The sequence below is a fragment of the Nomia melanderi genome, chromosome 1 (assembly GCF_051020985.1).
Source record: "Nomia melanderi isolate GNS246 chromosome 1, iyNomMela1, whole genome shotgun sequence".
Taxonomy (NCBI): Eukaryota; Metazoa; Arthropoda; class Insecta; order Hymenoptera; family Halictidae; genus Nomia; species Nomia melanderi.
Window position 1 is genome coordinate 28404019 of NC_134999.1, and position 26381 is coordinate 28430399.

The window sequence follows — 26381 nt, forward strand, 5'->3', positions numbered from 1 at the left end:
TTAGATGATACGAAAAATTAATCTGAGATGATTTCAAAAAATTACAGGTAAGAAATCGAGTATCGACAGAGAGATTGCAAAACATTTGTGCTTCTAATTTTGAAAATGGTCATTTTAAGCATCAGAAATCGCATTTCAAACATTCTCCGAAACATTCGATTACATAGTACAAAAACATGTTTCAACCTGCTCAAGCGTAAGCCTCTAAATATCTCGAAACTAAAAACATATGACTTAGCCGCTCAGAATTAACGACAGATTTCTTCGTTTTCACGAAGAGGAACGGAAGGTACAAAGAAGAAAACCTTCGAAAAACCGTTTCCAGTTCTAAGAAATACGCCAAACGAAGCAACGAAACAGTTGGAACTGTTTCAAATCTACCAGGAAGGGATAAAGAAAAAAATCATTCATCTAAACACACTTGAACAAAGGAGCGAAATGAAAGAAAAGAAGGAAGCGTGAAACATGGTAGGGAGAAGCTAGGCAACAGGCAAAAATTATTAACTATACGGCTGCTAGGTAGGGAAAGAGAAAACGGAAAAGCGAAGCAGAGAAGGAGAGATACAGCGGGAGCGAGTGAGACAGATCAACTTTGCGAAAGAGAGAAAGAAGAGACTGGAGGGAGGTAGAGGCGAAGGCAAGTCAAATGTTAGCGAGTGCACAGCGATGGAACGTCTTTAAGACCAAGGAGGGACTTATATAAGAAAGCAAGATGGCAACCGGTTGTCCCTGAGCCACGACCGGCGTTTATTTGCACATTTTTATCTATTTTTCGAGTCGACCAAAAAACCGCGCAACCAGTTCGCCCGATGGCGCACATGGGTCGTGCCTCGCACCGCCGAGATTTTTCTTTTCCATGGACAGATGCGTTTTTATTGTTACCAAAGGTGTCACACCACACTTCGTGTAATATTCTTCGTCGCATGATACGTCTTCTCCTTTCTATATTCTATAGTATTTGTTGTTTAGTCTTTAATTATGTGCGATAGAGTAAATGACCATTGCATTGAGTCGGCTGAGAGGTATGGAAGTATTTTTAAATGACGTTTAAAGAGTAATTTTAGTATGTTGAATTAAAGTTGATTGCGCTCTTACGTGTTTCATTCGAAACGTTTTTATTGTCTTTTAGTTGAAATATTCGATATCTTTGTTAGGACATTATAGTAGAATGACAGATTCAGTATTAAAATGGTAAGGTCTTTTGACTAATTTAATGTATACTGGGATGCGTTTGAAAGTTAGTATTCAAAATATTCTATTCGGAATGATCGAATGTAATATTTATTACAAACGTTTGTTTTAGTTGATGTAGCTTTCTTAAATTTGACGTAGGTTATTTGAAAATTATCTTTGGGTATTTCAGTGTACGTACTTTTATACATTAGTTGCTGATAATTGGTAATTGACTGTGATTTTGAGTTTGACTTAATTAAAAGTGAAGAGATACAGATATAGAAAGTTGTAAATAATTTGGGGTAAGAGTTGGAGGAATATAGTAAATGATGATAAAAGTTTGTGTTAAATATCGGAATATGAGTTTCTCAAACGACAATTAACCACATATAAAATATAACTTCGTGTTTAATAAACATGAGAATATTTAAAATAATATGCATATACCGGATTTGTTAATAACTTTTGATGCTTTACTGGAATTAACTACATTTTCAAAGGTTAAGTAAAATATCAGTGTTTCTCGTATTATAGCATTTTTATAAAAAATCTTGAAACTGCTCTCAGAAAGATAATATTAATCATAATTCTTTTGTATTACTTAATGATATATTAATTAAATAATACATTTTATCAGAATTTTTACTCACTATTTATAAAGTTTCTGTACAACATACAATTCTTGACACACAGATGAATTTTAACCGAAATAGATTCAAATTTTATCTAGTTTTTAAAAATTTAATTTAATTTATTTACAAGCATGAAACCTTAGTATATAAAAATAAAGTAATACATAATATAATATTAAAAGTAAAATTGGAAGAAAAATGAAAGGATATATTATTCTTAGTTATATTACTCACCTTCAATAATTGCAACCAATTGTCGGAAACGAATTTTATTAAAATTTAGATGGTCTCTTAAATAAAATTGAATAGAAAACAGTAACAATTTCTCAAACCTTGTTTGAGTAACTATGTGAAATTCCAATAATTTTTAAATGACAGTAGAATAACATCAAACTAAATAATACAATGACAAACCACTGAAAAAGGTATATTAACACAATTAAAAAACACAACGAAAAATCTTACTCAAAATACATACGAAATTACTTAATTTGTATATTAACCGTTCTCCTTACACTTTGTGCATTACTACAATAGTACTTTCTTCGAAGAAAACATGCAGCCTTCGTTGGAGTTGAGAATCACTGGCGATACCTCGCATCTTGCAGATCTATTTTATTTTCTCAGTCAAAAATAAAATGTTATAACATTCTTTGATAGTTTCCGCGCGAATAAAGTATGATCTATCATTATCCTTTCAAATAAATGGCTCAATGATTTCTTGAATAAATAAATTTTAGAAATTATTAATACCAACAAGAACTAGTCTTCTCGTTTATTTTGCTTTCTTTTATCTCATACGTTTTAAGTAAATAAATCATTCAATTTTTTAAATACCGAAATACTAGGATACTACATTAACCATAATCTTACAAAAACAACTGTCATAACGTTAGATGCGCATAACGTTTAATGAAAACAGTTTTATTCTGCAATTGAATATTCTCTAATTCGCATTCACCGCGAAATTTTTAGACAAATAGTGTTTGTATCTTTATTTGCTTTTTGCCGCCCTAAGTATACGTAAACCGTTAAGGAAATAAATGGGAAAGAGAATTTCCCACGAATGTAGTAATATTGTCATTTCTTTTACTGCGATGGTAGCGTCCTCAGTATTGCGTGGTTTCCTTAAAATGCAATCATGTCTTTCAAAAGGAAGGTTGGAACGGGAAGCAGGTTTGTGATGGGCCCAGCCGTTGAACATCACTGTATGAAATTTCCATTCAGAGATTTCTTATTCAATTTTAAGAGTAAAATATTCCGCCATAAACGGACTACGTTTATGTAAGAATACAAGTAGCGCGTACAATCACCGTTTATTATATGAATCAAAGATTCTACGAGAAACGAGGATGATTATATTCCTGTGGATCATCCGCTAAAAAAAAATATTGTATATCATTATAGAAACTATAAAAAAGTGTAACGAGTACCTTGGTAAATTGATCAAATACATCAAATTCGATCTTGATAGTAACACTGTATTTATGAACGTTTTATTGCATTGTTCCCCAAAAAATAGGTATACAATCGTTGCATCGTATAATTGCATTAATCGTTCATGAAATACGATATTCATTAAATTGACGGACTTAGTTTAGTTTACGGGACACGTCAATTTGATGTACATTGAATTTTATAAATATTACATTACAAACGTTTTAATAGTCTGTTTAATAGTTTATTTTTAAATCTCTAATTTCTATGATCTAAACGAACGAACATCAATTTTTCTAGGAACAATAGAATAAACCGTACAATAAGCATCCGTAAATCTACTATTAAGAATGAAAATTGTCTATGACGGTGCGTCTTCTAAAATTTTGAGCAACTTTTATTTTAATTATGCATCTATTAAACATATTCCTTCGCTTAACCCTTTACATATGAATTTTCTTGGCGATGGTGATTGGATCTACTTCATCATTGATTTACCAAAAAAAAAACAAAAACTACATTAGTAGTATGATTACATTTAATTCAACAGTTAATTTGTTTTTTACTTCTACAATTTATTCATTTTATTTTGAAACCTAAATTATAAAAAAGAATAATATTTTTTCTATTCAATTTTATAACACTCTAATAAAGATTCTCCTTATATTTAAACATTTTAATAATCTGTAAATACACTATAATATTCTTGCTTCATATTGCACACACCCGTAACTACATTCTCTTCTTTGATTATACCATTTAATTGATACTCTATTATAATCTAAGATATATTTAGTGGATGTTTATTGTAGTTGTTAATAACCTGTATGACATGCGACTTAAAATAAATAAAATGAATAAATAACAATAAGAGACTTGACATTGAGTAGCAATAGTAGCTTATAAGATATTCATCGTAATTGTTAATAACTCATACGGCAAACAACTTAAAATAAATAAAGTGAATAAATAATACAAAAACATGAGATTGAATAGCATTAATAGTTTACAGCAGATGTCCATCGGTATCATTTTCTCGGACGCATCTGTGAACGTCTCGAATGTCTCGGCGTAATTTTCATCCAAATGGGAATCACTCGTAGCTCGTTTGACGTATTATTCAACTAAGCCTCACTCCCCCTCCGCTTTCCTCTTTTTCATGGTCTGTACTCGGAGGACCATACGCCCAATCATTTGCCTCTCCTATTTGCTCACATGCGACCACGCTGACGAGCGACATGTTAGCCGTAGCGTGCAACACGCATGTAAGTATTTACAATCTAATGGAAGAGCACTTGTTGAGACGGCTGTACTGATAATTTAGCTACTTATATTTTGTCGGATTATTTATAACCAGAACAACCAAACGTTTAATATGATTAATCTGTAATCCTTATGAAAATTGTAACGATAGTATTTTCTTCGGTTTCTTCATATATACATTATAGTGTTCGAGTGAAACTATTTATTTTTAAAATCCTCTTAGATATTTAACAAATTCGGGATATGAATAATTACGAAATAAGAAAAACTGTTAATTGAGGCATATACAAGCTGAAACAGATGAAATATTTTCAATGGAACTGACTGTAAACATGATCAATAAGATTACCAGATCGTTTTGCCATATAACCACAACAAATATCCAGAAATTAATAACTTGTTATAATAAACATATCCAATAATTATTCAAAACAAATAATTATTGCGTTGAACAGAAGGTTTTGCGGTAAATTTAAGGAACAAGTATTTATGAAAAAAACATGATTTATTTTATATCATATTTATTTTTATATAGTTTCCTTACTTCTCGAACGTATATAGACAAAAGACATAAATCTTCTAAAAAATACAAATTTTACATAAGTTTCTAATTTCTCTGTATTACGCCTATGCATTACACATGCATTTATTCTTATTTATTTTATAGATATTTTATTAAAAAATCTATTGCTACAATTTCCATAAGGATTACACATTAATCACATTAAAAACTAGATAGCTCCAGTGTTAATTACACTTGTCACGCTGTTTCCGATTGGATAAAGCTAACATTCCCGCGTCAGCTCGTTTCAAGATCGTGAATGAAGATCATGTCGCGTTTGCTTATCCTTAAGGTTACGCGAACTGACACAAAAGTCAAGCGAAGCAACAGGATACCGATTCACAACGGTACATAAATATTCATCGTTAATTTTTCCCTCTCGCGTCACACGAATCCGTGTCCCCTTTTCTTTCCACTTCGTTTTTTTCTCCCTTCATTACTATATCTGGCAAAAAGTATTTGATCGATAAAATACAACTATAATAAAGAGTGAATAGCTCGTTAGTGTTTAAATAAAATATAGATCACAATAATATTTTATGGAATGAGAACGTGGAATAATAATTAATGAACGCGTGCAGTCCCCTGCGGACATTGAAAAAAAGTCCCCTTCGCTTTTATTGCACGCTTTTTCTTTTGAAAAAATGAATAATACTTCCATATATCCTTATATCATTGGCACAGCTTTCGATAATTTTCGTATTTCAATGAACACTATATTATTTTATATTACATAGCTTTTGCTAATAAACAGTATTCCTTATTTTAATAAATTTCAAATCTTTCAACACAGTTTTCTAAGGTGGTAACTTTCTTTAAGGAGAAAGCAAATTTTTTTAGTACACTACTTGTTCAACACGTTCGCGACCAACGTTTGTTTCAGTGGCAATCTTCATGCTTATAATATTTTATTGAATGTAACAAATCATCTTTGCAAAATACAGATAAAATTCAAAAGAAGTATCTCGTCAACTTCCTCCAGGTTACAGCATCTGTTATGCTTTTAAATAAAAGTACACGTAGAAATAATTTGATTTTCGTTATGCAGCATGAAAGATGGCGAGCGACACAAATATGTGACGCTGTTGTTAACAAATAAAATTAAATACTTGAAACAGCACAACTATCCAGATCAATGAAGATAACACGAGTGTAGCCTTTTATATATTGGAGAAAACAGGTATGTAACCCACCGAGAAAAAGTGTAAAAGAACCACTAGTAAAATATTCACTCAGCTTAAAATAGTAATGCTGTAAAAATAACACTTTAATCCTGCTACGTTCTTCAGATCCTTTCCAGCACAGTCACGATTTCATCTGTTTTAGCACGATTATATTCGGCTAGTCATTTTATTTTTAAGTTTGAAGAAAATGTAAGGAAATCATTGCTAATATGAGCCGTTTTCTTTGCAAGTGATATAAGTCCAGTTTTGGAAAAAAAATGAGTTAACGATAGTTTTAGTGAGATATAGATTATCCTCTTTTCATATTTATAATCACACAAACAATGATGTGCGATATCCTCATAAATTAATAAAAAAAATTTAACTGTAAAAATGGCAAAAATGTTTTCTTTGAAAATGGAATAAGTCCATTTGTAATTAAAAAATCGTTTATCTTCTTTCACAGTTTGATTAACTATCATTGGATAATCTAATTTAACAAATTTATAGTTTTATAAACATTATCCGGATTGATTAACGTTTGCCAATATTTTTAAATTAATTCAAACGCAAACCCTAAAAATGGAAAAATGGACTTATATCGCTTTAAAAGCGGCTCACGTAGTGTTTCTATTTTTTAAATATTATTTTAAATATATAAGTAATTCAATAGAGAACCACATCATAATTAAGTACAACATACATAATATACAATATAAATATAAATAATATTAAGTAGAATATAAAAGAATGATGAAAATTCAAAATATAACTTATCTGTTAAATCCTCTGCACTTGTAAAACTTGAATCACATCAAAGGCACGTATTTGCATCACACAAAAAACGCGTGAAGTATAGTTAAACACGAAACTTCGATTAGATTTAACGAGTTTGTTTCACTTTCATAAAATTCTTTCGATAAAATTCTCAAGAAGGCACACTTTCTGTTGACCCGTTTTATAAATTATTTTGGAAGAAACGTGACTTTGCATACAAGTTTGCGATTCCCACGATAACTAAACAGGATGAGTCGTTTTATATACACTACCTGAAATAACTCGGTTACATTCGGTCGTAGAAAAAGATGTTGCAGACAGATGTTACTTGGATTCAAGGAAAACACAGTCTGATTTTAACTGTTTTTATTTTCCATTGGTGGAGGCGTAAAATAGTACCCCGCCTTCGTTACCTTTCAATGGAGCATCTTAATACTAGAATTATCGAGTGTTTAATATGATTAATATGTAATCTTTATACAAATTGTAATAATAGATTCTTTTTCGATTTCTACATATATTAATTACAATATTCAAGTGAAACTATTTATTTTTCAAATCATTTTGGATATGTAACACCTTCAACTCCTTGACCTACAGTCTTATGTCACACTTGTGAAGAAAATTTTAAACTGAATTTCAGAAATCTACGTGTTATTTATTTTTCTTAAATATAAATTTAATATTACTGTTCTATTATCAATCGTTAACCTTTGGAGTAAATGTAGACAGAATAGCCATTAAAATTATTTATTTTCCTAATAAATTATGAACGATAAAGTAGTTGGATCAATCACAGTTAAGAAATAAATCATAGGGGAAAGGGTTAACCGTTCCAGATCCGGCACACATTATAGTATATACCGTTTTCATGCTTCATTATCTGATGAAATATTAACCCCTTCCCTTACAATATCGTGTCAGACTAGTGGCAAAGATTTCTATATGGTGTAACAAATATAAATGTCATTCAGTTCTTTTAAATTCAAATGAAACATTACTTTTTTTTGTTAACAATTTATCTGGTTTAGAGCAAATCTAGACATAGAAAGTGCATGGAATTTTTTGTTTCACTAGTGCATTATTAACGATAGGTGCAACTGCGAAATTAAATCATAGGACAAGGGGTTGAAACTGTGACAGGCAACCATGTATACACCTTTGCTTTGAGTCTGTTTCTATCAGAAAAGTAGTATACTACCATTTTATTCGAAATAATGTCGTTATTGATAGTACATTCAATAACGGTTCATCGTTGTTAGATATGTGAACATAATGTTATATAAAAATCAGATGTGAAGGCTTTAAAATAACAATAATTGCTAAGTAAGAAAACTGAAGGCTGTCATCTTGATGGCTGTGGTAATTTTAGTGTTAAAATCCATATAAAAAATCCATACAAAATCCTAGGAGTAACATACTAACTATCACAGCAATCATCGATGACCTAAGTCTTCGAATTACTGGAAAACAATTATAATTTATCTGATAATCATGTGGCCAATGAGCAAAACTCAAAATAGTCACTTTTGCCATTGGTAGCACTCAACACGTTAAACGCGTATGAAAGTCGTTAAACACTGTTTACAAAGGAAAACAGTTTATCTCAACAAACACATCGAACGTTTTCATAATTCTCCTTTTCACGTTGAAAAATGAAAATATACATTTATGGTTGGCGCGAACAATTCGAGAAAATATGAAAAATACATGTACCTTGATTTCTACGCAACTACTTATTAATACGATTCCTGAATATTTCAGCTGATTTTCATTATGTTCGATTGGAGTTTATTCGCGGGTGCACGCGTCAAATAAGTGCTACTAATCTTTAGAAACTTTTATCGTTCACTTTATTAGGAAAATGAAGTAAAACTCAACAGAAAGTGAAAGTAATAATTACACAACAATTAAAACAACATTAAACACAGTGTTTAAAGACTCGTACGAAGATAATTTTGTGTGGGACATTAGGCCCCGTCTGCATGTTAATGTTTTTCAATTTAGTTTGAAGTTTTAATAGTGATAAATATACATTTTTAATCAACTATTATCCCTAAAAAGAAGTTATTACTTCGGGAGCCTACAAACATTAAAATTTAATCGAATAAAATTATTATATATTATGAAATATGAAGATGCATTTCGCAGTTATTAAATGTTAATGACGATTTTCGTTATTGCATGTTGAAATTATTCAGCACCTAGAGTTACCACTATATGTGACATTTAAGTAAATCTACAATTTTTTCTAAATATTTCTTGGAAATATAAATATTTTATTTCTATCACATTCAATTAATAAAATCAAGTATTTTCTGGAAGCTTCATACAGATTGAGGAGTTTAAAATTATACTCGTCTATTTCAATGAAAGATAACAGGACAGTAGAATACATACACTATATCGAGTGTTGTTCCTTTTTGTAATATAATTGATTAGATAATGACAATTTTATGTCCAAATAACTCGTGGGAATAAATGTTTACTACTCTGTTTCATATTATCCGTCAATTGACTGTTTATATACATACTTCAATCAGGTAATCATACCTCGAACACAATAATTCACAACCAAACGAAAAACTTCGAAAACTTAATGTTGCAAAGTATAATTATTTAATAAACCATAATCCAACGAAACTTTTATTTCATTTTATAACATTATTGTGTCAATGCATCAATACACCAATTACAGTTATAAAGTGATAATATATGAAGAAGAATATTCCTTTCAACTTGTAAACCTTAATATTTTTAAACAACTGGGGAAGATGAGCAAAAATTGCAGTAAGAATAATGATAGATTATTAAATGATAATCGTCTTTTCGACACACGACAAATAACTATTATTAAAAGGTCGGGAACCAAGTTTTCGGATGCACCGGCGCAAATGAAAGGAAACGAATGCTTCGACTTAAGCTCATCGAAGGAAACGTGTGCCTATGAATAGGCTTACCATACGTTCAGGTTTCAAGCACTTGTCCCAACCTCTCGACCGGTTCATAAATTTGTCCCGATACGTAACTCTTTTCCTCGTATCATGGTTTTCCTCTTGAACGATAGACACTTCACAACATCATTGCATGGAATATTAAATCTTGTACACTCAACTTCATAGATTCGTGCTGCGTGAGGAGAATGTAAGTTTCCGCCTCTAGCGTCTTTATGATTTTCAAGCAGTCGAAGAGCTTAATCGTATATGTATAGGATGGGTTCAAAGAAAAAGTAAAATTACAATTTGGGAGAAATTTTAGCAAAAAGAAAAAAATATAATATAATATATATATATATATATAGTCAATACGTATTAAAAACTATTACAAATACGTAATTTAGATACTTAAGTAACAAAAACAAGTTTATAGTGCTAAAAATAAAAAATTAAACATTCGTTTAATTTGACAAAAGAAGGTACTGAAAAAACTCTTTATACCTAATTCGATACAAACAAACCTATTTAAATATTTATATATTTATATATTTAAATAAGTTTTAATATTTTGAACGAACCGGACCAGGTAACTTAATAAGATTCTGTATTTGTTAATAAAGAGTTTTATTAATTTAATATGAGTTTTTATTTTTTTGTTATATCCAAAGGAAGTACCTTTTCCTTAATGAAATGTAGCTCTTCGTTAATATGCTACGTTCGATCTTCTAGATTTTAATTAACGTATTCCTTAATTTTTTAATTTCATGTATGATTTACGTCCGTTTTCACGCCCACCGTGCAGCCGATTAAAACGAAAGGAGCTTCATAAATACACTTATAAATTCTCAAAAAACTTCGAAAATTAAACTTCTCAAACATAATTCCTCGTAATTATTTTATTATAAAATTTCGCATTATTTCATATTATCAATTATTTATTATTGGTATTATGTATTGCCTATAATGTAGGGTAGTTTCTTAAATAAATATTATTCTATTTCAGAGAAACTTTTTGTTGTACATATTCAAAGAATCGATGAAAGAACATGTAAAGTTTGAATAAAATTATCAAAATAATTTTATATGTATACTAAACAGTCCTGATTTAATAAAATGTACCCAATTCCAGAATTCAATATTAAGATTAGAATATGCAGCATATTCATATACACCAGATATTCATTCAAACATAGCGTTATCTTTAAAATTTAACTAAAAGCGCATCAAATTCTATTAACTCTTGAATTTAAAACAAAGAAATTTATGTTCATTATTCATTCAACGTATTAAATTATAGATAAGATATTATGTGTAAGAAATATACCTATTCGTTGTATTTTCTATACTTCTATTATTCCCATAAATCACTCTATATTTACTACTTACAATTGAAAATCACTACAGCATAATGTTTCTCCTCAGCTCACCCAAGTGTATCACCAGTTAACGAGAACCACTCGCATTTTTTACGGCACAGCGTAATACAGAGTAACTGCACTTCAAGGGAAACGCAGTCAAGATTTTCAGATCACTTAACACTAGAACAACCACACAAATCAAAATGACCCATTCCTAATTTCTTAATTTTGCAATTATTAAAAAGACAATAGATGTTTTTCTGAGAAATTATTCAATTAAAGCCTCAATAAATCCAACCTCGAAGTTTCTATAGAGGAATTTCGAAAAGTCAATTTAACTGCCGAGTAGTTTCAGTGTTAAGTTTCAGGCAGAACATCATCGTCCGATCATTCGAATCAGTCATCGCAGCTTATATAACAACGGTGCTCGAGATAAATCACCGTAACCGAACATCAAGCTCGCCCAGTTTCATTTAATCCATTTTCCATCGAATTGTTACGTAGCCACTCGTCACAGTACAGGTGAAATGGCCATTTTACGCAGATAACCCAGCAACGGTCGCACGATATTTGATAAATTAATCCTTTTACATACGGCAACGCCGCGGGACGCAATCCCTTTACATAACCGCGAAGCATGTAGCCCTTATAAATTCCCGATAAAACATAATAAATCAGCCTGATGTAACCGGCGATTAATTGGCAAGACCAGTTAAACATTCAGACGTATCAAACTTTAATGTCCTCCTTCAGTGGAGTAATTACCAATCGATTCGGAACGTTGAAATAGGAAAAGCTGTAATTATAATGAATAAATTAAAAAGTCGCTCGAACATTATGATTACCGACTTTATATCCTCATTACGCGCATAAAATTTAAGTACCGTATTCTTTAAACCCGTTCTCGCTTTCTTTTTTTTTTTCCTTTTCAAATGCCTGCCGCGGTGTTGGTGGTAGCCAGAGAGATCCTTCTTGCTCGGGCCTGCCGGGTTTCTAACTGCATCGCCATAGATCTTTTGTGTCGCGTTTAATGGCGTTATGCTAAACATCTCGGTTGCCTTCATAACGGAAGTGGAGTAAGAGCAGCTCGATACGATAGCGAGTAAAACTGAAACAACACCGGGCACACGCTACCGCGCCCCGCTGATGGTACCAAGTTCAATATGTATTAATGTATGGCAATTCAATATCTAAAACTGGTTTCACTGTGTCCAATTAGTACGTGGAAAAATCAGCGATTCGTTTCAAGTTGTTGCAATGTGTTTAGTATCGATCGTTCGGCTGTGCGCGTGTGTACGTGTAATCGTCTTATTTACAATTTCTTGATTAGATAACCCCGTAATAATAGGAGAGAAAGGTGCTACGGGGTCTTGAGTAAGACTTTCCTATGGAACAATCGATAACATTTTTTACAGGATACCGTTCCGCGGCGAATTTATTTTGATTTAATGATTTCTTTGGCTAATACGGGTTCATTAATGGATTCAGTATCAATATCAATTATATTTATACGACGCGCAGCGAATAACATTGGATGCGTTCGTTCGATCGTTCGAATCGCGTTCGGTCTCTGAACGTTAGGAAATCATTAATTTTCATTGTTTCCGTTGCTGAATATTCTTTTGTTAAAGCTTCGGTTTGAATATTTAAGTGAGAGAGGGAACATAGATATTTATCGTTACAGTTTATCGTTATTACTTTATTCATTTACTTTGTTATTTAACCTATTAACTGTGGAATTTTATTTGAAAAATCTCCCATTGCGAGCAATAAAATCCGATAATAAAGTGTATACTCGTCAGAGGCAGGGTTAATGCAGGTTTAATATATTCTAACGATAAACTAAAACAAAATGAAGAACAATTACATGTCCATCCGAAAAAATAAAGAATTTGGAAAAATAAATAGTTAACTGGTTAATGAATTTTAATTCTTTTATTTCTGTTCATGATTTTATTATTTGATTTATCGTGATTATTTGTCAGTAGAAAATAATTATTTGACCGTGTTTGAAAATATTATTTAACTTCTCCTTATTCACTGAAGCAATGAAACAAAGGAAATGAATTTAAACAGAATAATTGTTAACCGACATTTTGAAGCAAATTTGAATAATATATTCTTTGTACAACAATAAAATTCCACGTAGTTTTATGTTAAATAATGAAATAACATCTACTCGAGAAATGCAGATACACGAATGCGGGTCTTCAAAGTCATATGGCGCCACAAAGGGTCAATATGTAACTTCCATACAGATAACATTTCCATTCAACTCCTCTCACAATTAGCGAGCACATTATTGACACACAGTACAAAGACCATTCCCATTATAGCCACTTAATTCAGTCGATTAAGCACTTCCATCGAATGCAAGGCCGTCCTACTTAGTTTCTCAAAATTCGAACTGAACATAAGTCGTTCAACGCTCTGCAAAATAAAAGCGTCGAAAATAGAATCGTCCCCTATCCCCTACACATTGGCCCAAATCGTATAATGAGGAGGAAAAAAAGTCGACAATCGAAGATAAAGGTACACATATATTATTGAATGTTCCATTCTAAATCTAAATTCCCCGATATTCCCAAAACTGCCAATCCTGCCGATTTGATTTTGGTCAGGTGTAATTTATATTATACGAATCTACAATAAATTAGCATAACGACCAATAGAAACATAATTGAAGGGTTTTTCTATAAAACATTGTAATTGTCAAAACTGGAAAATTTATTTTTTTTTTATTATCCTGTAGTAGGTATCCAATTTAAGCACAATTTTCATTTCTGTAAGTAGTCATCGACAACAGTTGGCAATACTAAAGAATGACATCATTGTAACGTAACAATACAATACATAATACAATACAAAACGATACAATACGTCCAACGTAATGTTAATCAATTTTCCTTCTAAAAAATTTGAAGTTTGACACGTACTATCTCTCCTGCAAATACTCTCAAATTTTCGAATTTTTTCCTCTGAATCCGACAGACCAGGCTACCGTGCGCCAGGCCAAAGCCAAAGCATCGAGTTGACTCGTTACGAGCTCATTGCGAAACGAAATCCAGGGCCCGAAGGGTTAACGAGCGTCTCTTTGATCGTTACTCGTCGAAAAGAGGGAGCAATAAGAGGAAAGAAAGGGGAGGAGAGCGAGCGAACGAGCGACCGTCGCGAAAAAGAGACGCGAACCGCTTAGTTTCGCGGATGTCCGTCGTGGTACCAGGGTCCTTTTTCCCTTAGCACCTTGGTAACCGAGTAACCAAGTAACCAAGCGACCAAGTAACCACACAACGGCGAGGAATCGCGAGATGCATAAGGAGAGGAACGCCAGATAAGCGCCATAGTACTGATCTCTCGGAAAAGAAAAAGGAGTCGGCTAGAGGAACGAGGAGGAGAAAGAGAGGCAGGAGGAGGTGGAGGAGAAGGTGGAGGAGGAAGAGGAGGTGGCGGTGGAGGAGGAGGAGGAGGAGAAGAAGAAGAAGAAGAAGAAGAAGAAGAAGAAGAAACGGAGTGAAAGAGGTTAACGGCCTCTGACACAGTAGTGATAAAGAGCTGAAGCAGTGGAGGCGAAACCGCAGAGAATTCGAACCGATTCTCTAGAACACGAGATGAGCAGAGCCTCGGAAGGAAGACGAATAACAAAGAACCCCGAAGAGGACACAATTCCCTGACGTTTCGAAAGAGTGTACTTCATTTTTGCTAGAGTATGGATTCCTCTGGTACGATTCATGGAACTCGTCGATTTGATATTGGATTCTGTAGACGTTATTTGGTAACTTGTGTCGATTTTGATTACTGAAATTATATTAACCCTTTGCATTAGTATGTCATGCTGGAGATGACAATACTAATTTGTTATAGAACGTAGGAAATTATTTGAGCACCACACTTTACAAGATTATAAAAGTTAAATTTTATTATAATATCAATAAATAAAATTAATATAAAACGTTGAATTCTACCGCTGTAAATTACTTTAATTTGTCTCTCTAAAAATAAACACAAGTTTACACCGAACAACGTTGGAAATAAATCGAGTGCAAAGGGTTAACACGTTTCGTGCCACGTGTGCCATTTGTGGTACACGCGGAATTTTTGTAGGGAAACATGTTTTGTGAGGCATGTGTCAGAGAATAGCGGTACACGTCGCGAAGCAACGAAAACTTAAAGAAATAATATTAAAATATTATTTTATATATATAAAAGTCAGTAACAACTTGAATGTAACTGAATATTTCATTTAGAAAATCAGTGCACTTTGTAAGAAAGATATAGCCGAAATTTCCGGTGGCACGGAATGTGTTAATAGGCGTACTGGTTCTTTGTTTTTCGAAATGCAATTTCTGAAGTCTTGGAGTGAACACGTATCTTTGTAGGAATTATATAATACAGTGTACAGTAAATGTTCGTGCATCTAATATTAACCCCTTGCTTTACGATTTATTTCGTTTTACGTGTTTATGCTTGTGTTATATAACAGTCGCAGCTTCGTAGTACAAGTATTGCAGAGGCTATTAGTTAGAAAAATGAAATTAAGTTTCTTTATGAAAATAAGAATATTACTATGGTTAGGATGCAGCAGATTTATGGAGCAAAATTACAAAATCGTGTTTTGCATGGAGAACAAGCACAAGTGGAACTCGTAAAGCGGTTAATGATTGTCGAGATGTTGCATCATTTATATTAAGTAATTGTTTGAATAAAGAATTGAAAGATTGTTACTCTATCCTTGTTGGTTTTTTCAGAATGTTTTGCAGTTTTCTGCATTTTAATTTAGAAGGTGTTTTACTTGTTAGATATTTATAATGCTTACTTCCAATAATCGAAATGACTATACGATTTAATGTTTGTCGTGTACAACAGTTTCCATAATCCGATTTGCGAGCTGGATTTCAAACATTTCAAATTGCTAGAAAAGTTAAATTGCTAGATATAATTAAGTTCGTACTAACAATATTGGAATATTCACTGGTAACTTTTCATTAAACTTTAATACTTATTATCTTGATTTATCAAGTGTAATTAAGCATACGTGGAGTATTAACCATGAAGTGGCATTACGTATTCCTAGAATAAACGGATATTTAAACTGATTAATTAAGGAATATATCTAATGAACATAGTTAAATGTGTGTCGTTAATTCCGTGTACACAATTAACCACCAATTACACATTACTTTATACGTAATTACAAGCCTAATTACAAAATTTTTTAAGACGTTTGCATCGTTGCCTTGTTCAAAAAGGATTCTTACCTTCATAAATACATTAGAGAAAATAAACAATATGTAAATACACAACAGTCGTGTTTAAAGGTATATGATACAATTCTAAAAATATAAAACTAAAAATTACTCACTCAAGTTTTCGATGACATTATTTTGTCCATGTTATGGTTGATTTTATCTTCATTACGAATATATTTCTCATAATAAATTTAAATATCAATTAAAAAGCACAAATAAATGAATCATTATACTTTTGTTAAATTTTCGAAATTAATTCACAAAACAAGCGGATAAATATAATATCATACGTACAGATATCATTATTGGTTCAACTGCATGTATCGAAATATTTGTGTCCAGAATCGCAAAATGTTCTTGCTATTGGAACTTGTAAAGCAAGTTTTCTCCGTTCAAGAACTCTCAGTACCTGCTGAAAGATTGTGAAATAAAAAGCATCGGATTCCATTCACAGAACTAGTTCGATGAGGCTAGAATATCGTTGGAACATGTATTTCAGTATACATTCGCTGACACTAAAAATTCAATGCTACATTCATTTACTCATTAGTCCGGATAATAAAATACTGTAAAATAATTTATACGGTGCTCGATACGCGTGAGTCATTAGTACTATTAGAATAAATGGTATAAGTAATAGGTTTAATGCGGATGATCCTAATCATAATAAATAAATTGGTGGATGATCATTACAGCGTGGCCAACGATTGGCTACAAAGTATACAGATATAGATCGCTTATTATGAAAACAAATAATTCATTATTATAAAAGTAGAAAATCCGCTTTCGACGAAAAAGTTAAGGAAACAAATAATTTGCATATAATTTAGTATAATCTTTCAATTTATGGACTATCTGGGCTTTAGGGTTAATTGCACATTTATTTATTGTATTACGAAAATAATGCAAATCCATTTATGATGCCAGAAAAATACGTTAATATATGAACATTATAATTTAAAAATATTTTAATATAAAAAAAGATAAACCGAGAAATATGTTAATACATAACATAATAATCAATATGTAGTTAATTCTTATTAAAATAATGTATACAATGTATACATTTATATTTTAATTCGTGTAAATGTAAAGAAGCTTAATAGGTTTTATTAATTGTTTTAATCGATTCAAATGTAAATCCTTAAATATTTCGACGCACAGGAAAATGAATTCGCTTTCATAACAATCGATTCAAATAATAAAGTGAACACTGACGTATAATGTACTCGCTGATATGAAATCATATACTTTTCGAATGTTTGGTATTCGAGTATCTGTATTTCAACAAGATAACGTATCTATATGTGTTGCCCGTACGTCTGGGTAGCGATTCGCAGAGAAGCAAATTAAAATATTCATGTGGCTTCTGCAGAAGATTCTTATAAAATATTGGTTTGATGCAAAAATATTGATCTTCTTGCTACGTGGTTAATAAAAAAATGTTGTTCCTCGAAACAAATAACATGTTTTCAAACCATTATAACGTGTATAAAGGACACTTCTTTCTTCGTTTTTACTTAGTTTTCGTTCAGCCAGCGAACAGTTAAGCACTCCTTTTATTTCTTCTAAAAAAACGTCAAAACTTTTGCCCAATACTATTAAGATAAGAAAATGAAATTTGATATTAATATTATTCTACCAATTAAAATGAATTCATTTCTTTTTACACGAAACCCGACTTACGTTTGCACATAAAATCCTATTTTTACGACTGAATATAAAGCATTTCTACTACGGAATATTGCGATTATCTCTTTCGAACAGTTGCAGGAAGAAAGTGAAAGATCCTCAGCCTTTACGAAACTTGCAGGGAATAAGAGACAGTGGACCTATCTTTTTGTCGCGAGCTGTATGTACACGTACAACAAACTTTCTCTCAGCGTAATATATATTTATCTTGATTCACGAAACACGCCTTTTGCTCGGAACAAAACTATTCTCATATATTTTCAGGTGACTTTTAATTTCTTTATCAAGATATGGATCTTCTTATGTGGCAGCCATTTCTACGATTTCGATATGCAAATATTTTCTTTGTGCAAATACGTGTTAATAGCTTTCTCATAATCGTAAATTGTTTTTATTTATTTTTAGCATCTTAGAAACATAATTTTTGTATATTATTTGGAATTTTTGTAATAATTTTAAGAAAAATATGCACATGTAGAGTGTATGCAAAAATTTGTTGCCATTCCATTCCCGTGTATACATTACATAAAATGAGTATACAATGTTTCAAAACATATAATCAAATGAAGATTTCATATTGTCCTCTAAATCATCAAACTTTATTAACCCTTTGCCCTACAATTTTATTCTCAATTATGATCGATATAATTTTGTCATTAATAATTTATTGAAAACGAGGGAGAAATTTTAAACTTATCTTCTGTCTTTGGTTGCTGTAAAGTGTAATAGTTGATAACAGAAAAATAATATTTTATTTGAATGAAGATCAATATATATACTTTGTCATTAATAATTTATTGGAAAGGAGAGAGAAGTTTTAGGCATATCCCGTCTTTGTTTGCTCTGAAGTGTAACAGTTGATAATAGAACGATAATATTTAGTTTGAATTCTAAAGAATTCAATTATATTTATGTTTGTTATATTCTGCTTGGAATCTTCACCACAAGTTTGTCACGATACGATAAAGCAAAGGGTTAACAGATTTACTGTCGAATCAATACTTATGAAATCACTCATGCAGTCGAAACAACGGTCGATCTTTTAACCTCTTGTTTTACAATGTCCTGTCAGACTCGTAACAAAAATTCTGAACAGAAATTAGCAAATGTAAATAACATCTGTTTCTTCGAGTTAAAATTAAATATTATTCTTCTCTTACAAATCCTTAATCTCCAGAGCTACTTTAGGCATAAAAAAGGAATTCTCTTATATTCTACTAAATTATTAACCCCTTGCCTTATAATATCGTGTTAGACTCGTAGTGAAGGTTTCAAACATCAATTAACAAATACAAATTACCATTCAATACCAAGTTCAAATGGAACATTATTTGTCTTGTTAGTAATTTGTGTGGCTTAAAGAAAACCTAGAGCATATAACTTTTATTTTACTTGTACATTGTTAACAGTAAGCAGTTATAACAAGTACAACTGCGGAATTTGCAAGTGCAGAATTAAATTGTAGTCCACGGAGTTAACACTGGAACTACTGTGTCTTATCCTTTTAGCTACGGCGAACATTTGTACTTTCCTTTAACCCCTTTACCTATGATTTATTTCATAACACTAAACCTACCGAGTAGTTAAATTGCCTTTTTGAAATGTCTCTATAGAAACTCTAAGATTGCACCTACTGCGACTTCAATTGAGTTACAATTCAGTTTGCGTGTTACTACATGAGCTTCTTTAATAATTTAGCAGAGAAACATATGTTATTTTATTAATTTTTTAGTTACGGCGAGACTAGCCACGAAGCTATACCTCTGTACGGCAAGGTTTGACGCGATCTGCATATTATAAATGTAGCACTGCGATTTGAGACTGATAGAATTTTCCACTGTGCAATTACGTTAGATTAGACTATAATGTGCACAGTTATCGATGACACAGAAAGAATTGTGCCGCTTTTGTGGCGTACCGTTCAAAAAGATGATATACGCGATGGCCACTATAGTGACGTATAGTAGCTGAAAGGTTAAAGGTACCGATACTTAAAGGTTAACCCTTCGCACTCGAGAGATGACTCTCAGTCACCGCACGATTCGATGTAGTAAAATTAAAAAGACACGTATATAGTATCATTCTTTGTACAACGCATCAAATTATGAAATATTGAAATAAAATAGCTTTGCCTGTTAAGCCTTTGGCAAAGTTTTGTGCGAAGAATTTCGGTTTTACCTATTTTACGCGGATACGTACACTAATTTTGTTTATTAATCATTTTGTACAGAGTGATACATTTCAAAACAATCTAGTCTAATGTGTAATGCAACAAGATTATTGATGTGTATAAGACGTCATTGCCAATTTTAGAACAAAAACATTTTGACGTGCGTGGTACGTCTTTTCACTGCAAGAGATTAACCCTTTCAGTGCTGCATACTCCCAGCTGAAACGTTCAGTATAGACAAAATATATTGTTGTTCGTCTGAAGACTGATAAATTGTGTTAATTCATGCAATGAATTAAGTTTCAATTAAATTGTAATTGTAAGGTAAAGCCACCAATAACTGACCTGATATCAGTAGTTGACTATTTTTCAGGAAAACGTAAGAAATAAGACTTTTAAAAGTAATCTTTCGATAAAGGCGCGATAGTTATGCAGCAGCATCTGCCGACTCTACTCCGAAACACTTTTACCTGAATTAGATTGCTTCTCGTAAAAATCGACAATTTATGTCACTGACTTTAGTATGCCTCCAATTTCCAATGTGGAATTAACTTCTTTTCATTTGTGTTTGTCCTTTTACTTATAATTTTTCATTGTAAATAAACGATATTAAAGTAATCAGCTTTAGAGTCTTTGGTTTTACTATAAGTGGTGAACTGCTAACTAACATATCAATTACTAGTTTTCTCGTTTTAAAGGATGATCATTTTTCTGACGCGAGTATTGAATTTTCAAAAAAGTAGCGATATCGATCACAGTTAAGAACAAAATCATTGAGCAAAGGGTTAAATCAAAGAAGCATCCACCGAAATACGTGTGAGCCCCAAGTATACATCGATCGCAGTCAACTGGTTAAATGTAAATTAAAAAATACTTCTCTATTATCAGTCACCTTTGGAGTAAACGTAGCCGTAGAACAAGCACCAACACTTCTCTTCCCAATAAATGATTAATAATAAAGTAGTTGTATCGATCACAGTTAAGAGATAAATCATAGGGTAAGGGGTTAAGCTAGCCACGGAATCAAAATCCGAATAACCATCGACGTTTTTATCCCGGCGCGTTCCGTCCGTATCCCATAAATGCATAAACATCCGCAGACAAGTCGTAAACATGCACGAGCTAGTAACAGCTCGAATAAACTACAGGTCGAAAATCTTTGGGGGAGAACTAGTTTCTGGAAGGCGCCGATAAATACCGGCGTGGTTCAGAGAAATGGAAAAACACGAGGCCGTGTTCCGAGCACGGGATGGTTCCCGTGGTTTAGGATCGGGCCCGATCGCCGTTGCCAAATTTCTTTACGCCATATACTCCCTCGCTAATTTTAGGTGGCTCTCTTGAATGATGCTCCGAAGGTATACACACGTAGCCGACGGTGGGCTAGGTGGAAGGGAGCGAGCCGGCGACGGCCAGACGAGGAGCGAACGAGAGAGGAGAGAAAGCTCCGCCGCCTGCCGTTGACTCTCGCCCTCGCCAATCTTGCCCGCTGCCTTTTCGAATGTCCACAATCGGCCTCTGCCAGCAGGTCGACGACCTCCACACGATGCACGCGCGGCGGGGGACACATGGGAAATGATAGGAAAACGGCATCCTACTGGTCACCGGGGCCTCGGCTGCCGGAAAACTGATCCTTCCAGCCGATCATCAGCGCTGCTCTCCGTCCTCCGCGTTCTATCTATAGGACAACGGAGGCCGTTGTTTTGTCATCCGGCGACACGTTCAACGAGAATTTTCGGTGTTTTCTGTTGGTTTGCTGCAACAATATTGACGTTCGTTGCGTGTTAACATTTAACCTCTTGTCCTATGATTTCTGAACTTTGATCGATATGGCTACTTTGTCGTTAACAATTTATTGAATATAAGAGGAAGATTGAGGTAACCATGTCAACGTTTGCTCTGAAGTATAATTATTTGTGGAGGAATAATATTTCATTTGGATTCAAGGAGATTGAATGGTGTTTGTGTTTGTTAAGTTGTGTTTGAAATCTTCATCGCGAGTCTGACAGGATATTATAGGGGAAGGGGGTAACCAGTTAACTGCGTTTGGCATGTATACACGTCATCTTGAGGCTTGGAATGATAGTAATGTTTTCAACGATGTACTCTGTATTTTTTTAGGCAAACGTGTAATTCTTCTTTGCTTTTCTTTGGTTTTTCGTTGAAGTATACCCTAGGTGCGTTCGTCTTGTGTTTGACAGGTACACACATCATTTTATGATTTTATTGCGTGCAAAACGAGAGATTCTTCAAACTAAATTCCACAGCTAACAGGTTCACCCGTCATTCATTAGTCCCGTTAGGTACATTTCATCTAATCCTTAGGACTGATTTTGAGATTTTTCTATAATAATATGTTTGTTACACTTGTGAGATTCATAGAAGATAGATTTGATAGAATTTTAAGAATTTTTTATAATAATACTTATTTTTTCGTAACAGAGACAAACGTCGTTAGAAATAGTTATTCATGATTTAGTTACACAATACTCATGCTACGCTATTATCTAATTACTTATGTTAACAAATGTGAGGCAAACTGGTGCTAATGCAGGTTTCAAGAAATCTAGAAGTCGATGCATACATTGCAACATGTTTCAACGTGTGTAACGAGCTTTAGATTCAAATGAAGGTTTCGGTCTTTGCTCTACCAAAGGCATTCATCGTGATAGAGATATAAAAAAAGGAAAGAAGAAACACCGCTGTGATATGATAGGAGACTGGAAGCTCGGTGGATGTTAACGACTGCTTTTTCCTGTAAACTTTCCATGAATTCTGCCTGCTCAGGCTGTTACTTTCAATCTTGCGTTACAATTCTTTTTTCGCTGGGTGTTTAATGATTCTGAAAATAGTTACGTATCAGTAATTTAGAGAATTTTTAAGTGTTTTGAGAATTTTTTACCACTGAAGACTACCCTTTTAAATATCCGTATTGCTACTGACGATAAGGATAATTAATCGAAGAAAAAATTATTTTTGAAAAAACGAATATGAATATTAAAAGTATATATGTTTATAATAATATCGTTTAACGCTTGGTGTTTCGGTAAGTTTCTCTAGTGTTTATATCATGTGTATTATTTGTATTTTGAAAATATATGAAGTACATTAGAGATTGAATGATACAAAAGGCTAGAAATCAATTGTAATCTATTATTACACATTAAATATTAACTTTTCAACTTTTCAACGTGTTCCTTATTCATTCTCTATTAATAATTAGATGCTTATTATTAAAATTTCTGTGAGATATTAAAAATACAATCAACATTTTAATAAATGTTAATGTATTACTTATTTACTTATATCCTCAAATAAACCTAATTCTTTCCCATTTTATCGTATTTCTTGATTGTAACATATAGTAAGTCCATGTATCTTGCGTTCGAAGCGTACGTTCTTCATTAATTGAATTTACACACCCCATTAAAGACATTTTAAACAAAATTCCACTGCTTAATCAGTTAACTGCGTTCAACGAGTACACACGCCACTTTAAAACTCGAAATGATACTAATCTTTTCAACGATGAATTACTTATTTTTTCAGATAAACATGTAATTCTTCTTCGTTTCGCTTCAGTTTTTTGTCAGAATATGTTACTGGTACATTTGCACTCAATTTGACCAGTGTATACTTCATTACTTGACTTTATTGCGCGCACAATGAGAGATTTTGCAAATTAAATTCCACAGTTAACAGATTAAGTCGTGTAACATTTAATCAAACTCAGTATACATGAATATAAAATCAGTGAACACGTTGTGGCTTGATGGTCTTATTGCATATCGATTTTGCTCGATTCCAATCATTGGTTCACTATTCAAATTCTCACTAATGGTTAACACTACAACTGCCAGACGGGTCAAATTTACCCACTTCAGAATCTTGATTTTGCAAGTATTTAACACGAAAACTACCAGACAAGTCATATTGAGCCATTCCTGATTTCTTCGTTTTACAATTATTAAAAAGATAACAGTTTCTCTGAAAAATTATTAAAGAAATTGATTTAGCAACACGCAAACTGAATTATAAATCAATTAAAGTCTCAATAGTTGCACTCTTGAAGTTCCTGTAGAGGAATCTAAAAAAGTCAACTTAACTGCAGTAGTTTCAGTGTTATATCATGAAGGCGTGTGTGCGAAAGATTAAAAATGAAATTTGTGCATTCGTACAGATACAAAACTAGAAGACCCTTCGAATCTCAAGAAAAGTGTCGTTCTAATTTTTATAAAAAATTCCAAATACGTTTTAGTGTTAACATTAACCGTACCGACTCTTTTCTTACCATAATCGGTCTAATAAGCGGTAAAATATAAATGTCTTCTTGTACGAACAAAAACAAAAGGAAAGACAAAAATTGAAAAACTGATTAATCGGACAATATAGAAATTGATATAAAGTGAACCCTTTGCGGACGCAAATGTTTTACACTTTTGAAAAGTGTTTTCATACAAAAGCTGAGTTATGCATCGAAAGAAAACTACATATGAATCCTTCGTTATTCGAATAATCAAATTATTCATCTGCAGCTTTCGAATTTATAAACCTTGAAATCTCCACTATAGCAACATTCGACCAAAGGGTTAAATGAATGAAAGGAAACGCAGAATTTTCAATCCGGTCTTTCGACCGGTTCCCGTTAAATTAGTGTTAACATTAAAATTACCGAGCAGTTAAACTAGCTTATTCCCCATTTTTTATAAAAATTAAAACAACGCTTTCTTGAGATTCGAATGGCCTCCTAGTCTCGTACCTACACAAATACACAAACTTAATAGAAAATCTTTCGCAAAAACGCCTTCGTAATTTCAATACTTGTAAAATAAGAATTCTGAAGTGGGTCAGTGTGCCCCGTCCGATAGTTTTAGTGTCAATTGTTCACCGAAAGCACCAGTAAATACTGTTTCCACTAACCACTCCGCTCTTCGTGCAGAATCGAGGTATGTATCTACTTACAAAATCCCTAGCAAAAGCCAGCACCTACTTCTTTTTATGCATACGACCCATTATTAACAGGCGGCCGGTGCGCCGTCAGCATGGATATCCGCCGGCCATTTTTCAAATCCTATTAATAGAAACGAAACGTCTCGGCCGCGGGAGAAGCGACGTCGGACGAGCATCGCGGCGATCGCACAATAACCAAATCGATCGTAACGATCCCCACCGATTCCGGGTTGGAAGAGGAACGACCGGCAATCGGTTCCCGGCCTAGGCCGATCGCTAATGAGACACCGTTCAGAAACAGCCGGTTAATTGAAATCAACCACGGTTCTAACACACTCCAATTCGTTCTACGCTGGTGCACGGCTCGTCCTGTCTACTACTGCGCCCACGTTCGCTGCAACCGGATGTGTAAAGCGCACCGGCCGACCGCGGAACGTGACTTGTTCGCGACGTGTCAGAAACTTCGTGTACGCGCCGATCTAAAGTACCTTTTCCTTCGCGACGTTGTCGCAATCGTCGCCGCTGAATCGAAGGAAACACACCTCCCTGTGTAATTATGAATTCACCGTATCACAGTGGGCTATTCGCACGATCCGGCCGGCCGAAAGTCAATTTTAACACTAAAACTACCAGACGGGTCGAAATCGATTTGTTATTACAATTTCACAGTATGGTCCTAATTCATTCTCCAATCTTCGTTTATAACTCTACAGAGAAAATCTCAGAATTCTTTAAAAACACTGAAACTACCGGACGAATCGGAATCATCCATTCCTGGTATCCTCTTTCTGCAATTACTAAAAAGATTACAGATGTTTCTCTGAGAAATTATTCAAGAAATTGATTTAGCAATACGCAGTATGAATTGTAAATCAATTGAGGTCTCGGTAGGTGCATTCTTAGAGTTTCTATAGAGAAATTTCAAAAAGAAATGTCACTGCTCGGTAGCTTTAGTGTTAAGAGTTTTACGTAAACTGTAAAATTGTTGCTGTCTGAGGCGGTTGAATATGTGAGGAGTAATGTTC

At 33.0% G+C, this 26381-nt stretch overlaps 1 long non-coding RNA gene across 1 annotated transcript; it reads right to left on the reverse strand.

Moving 5' to 3' along the window:
- Nucleotides 1-11048: 11048 nt before the first annotated feature.
- LOC143174356 (uncharacterized) lies at nt 11049-25797 on the reverse strand. The gene is made up of 3 exons (XR_012998197.1): nt 25369-25797; nt 12186-12444; nt 11049-12097 (listed from the first exon to the last, which is right to left on the reverse strand). It is a non-coding gene; the product is annotated as an uncharacterized LOC143174356 (long non-coding RNA).
- Nucleotides 25798-26381: the final 584 nt, after the last annotated feature.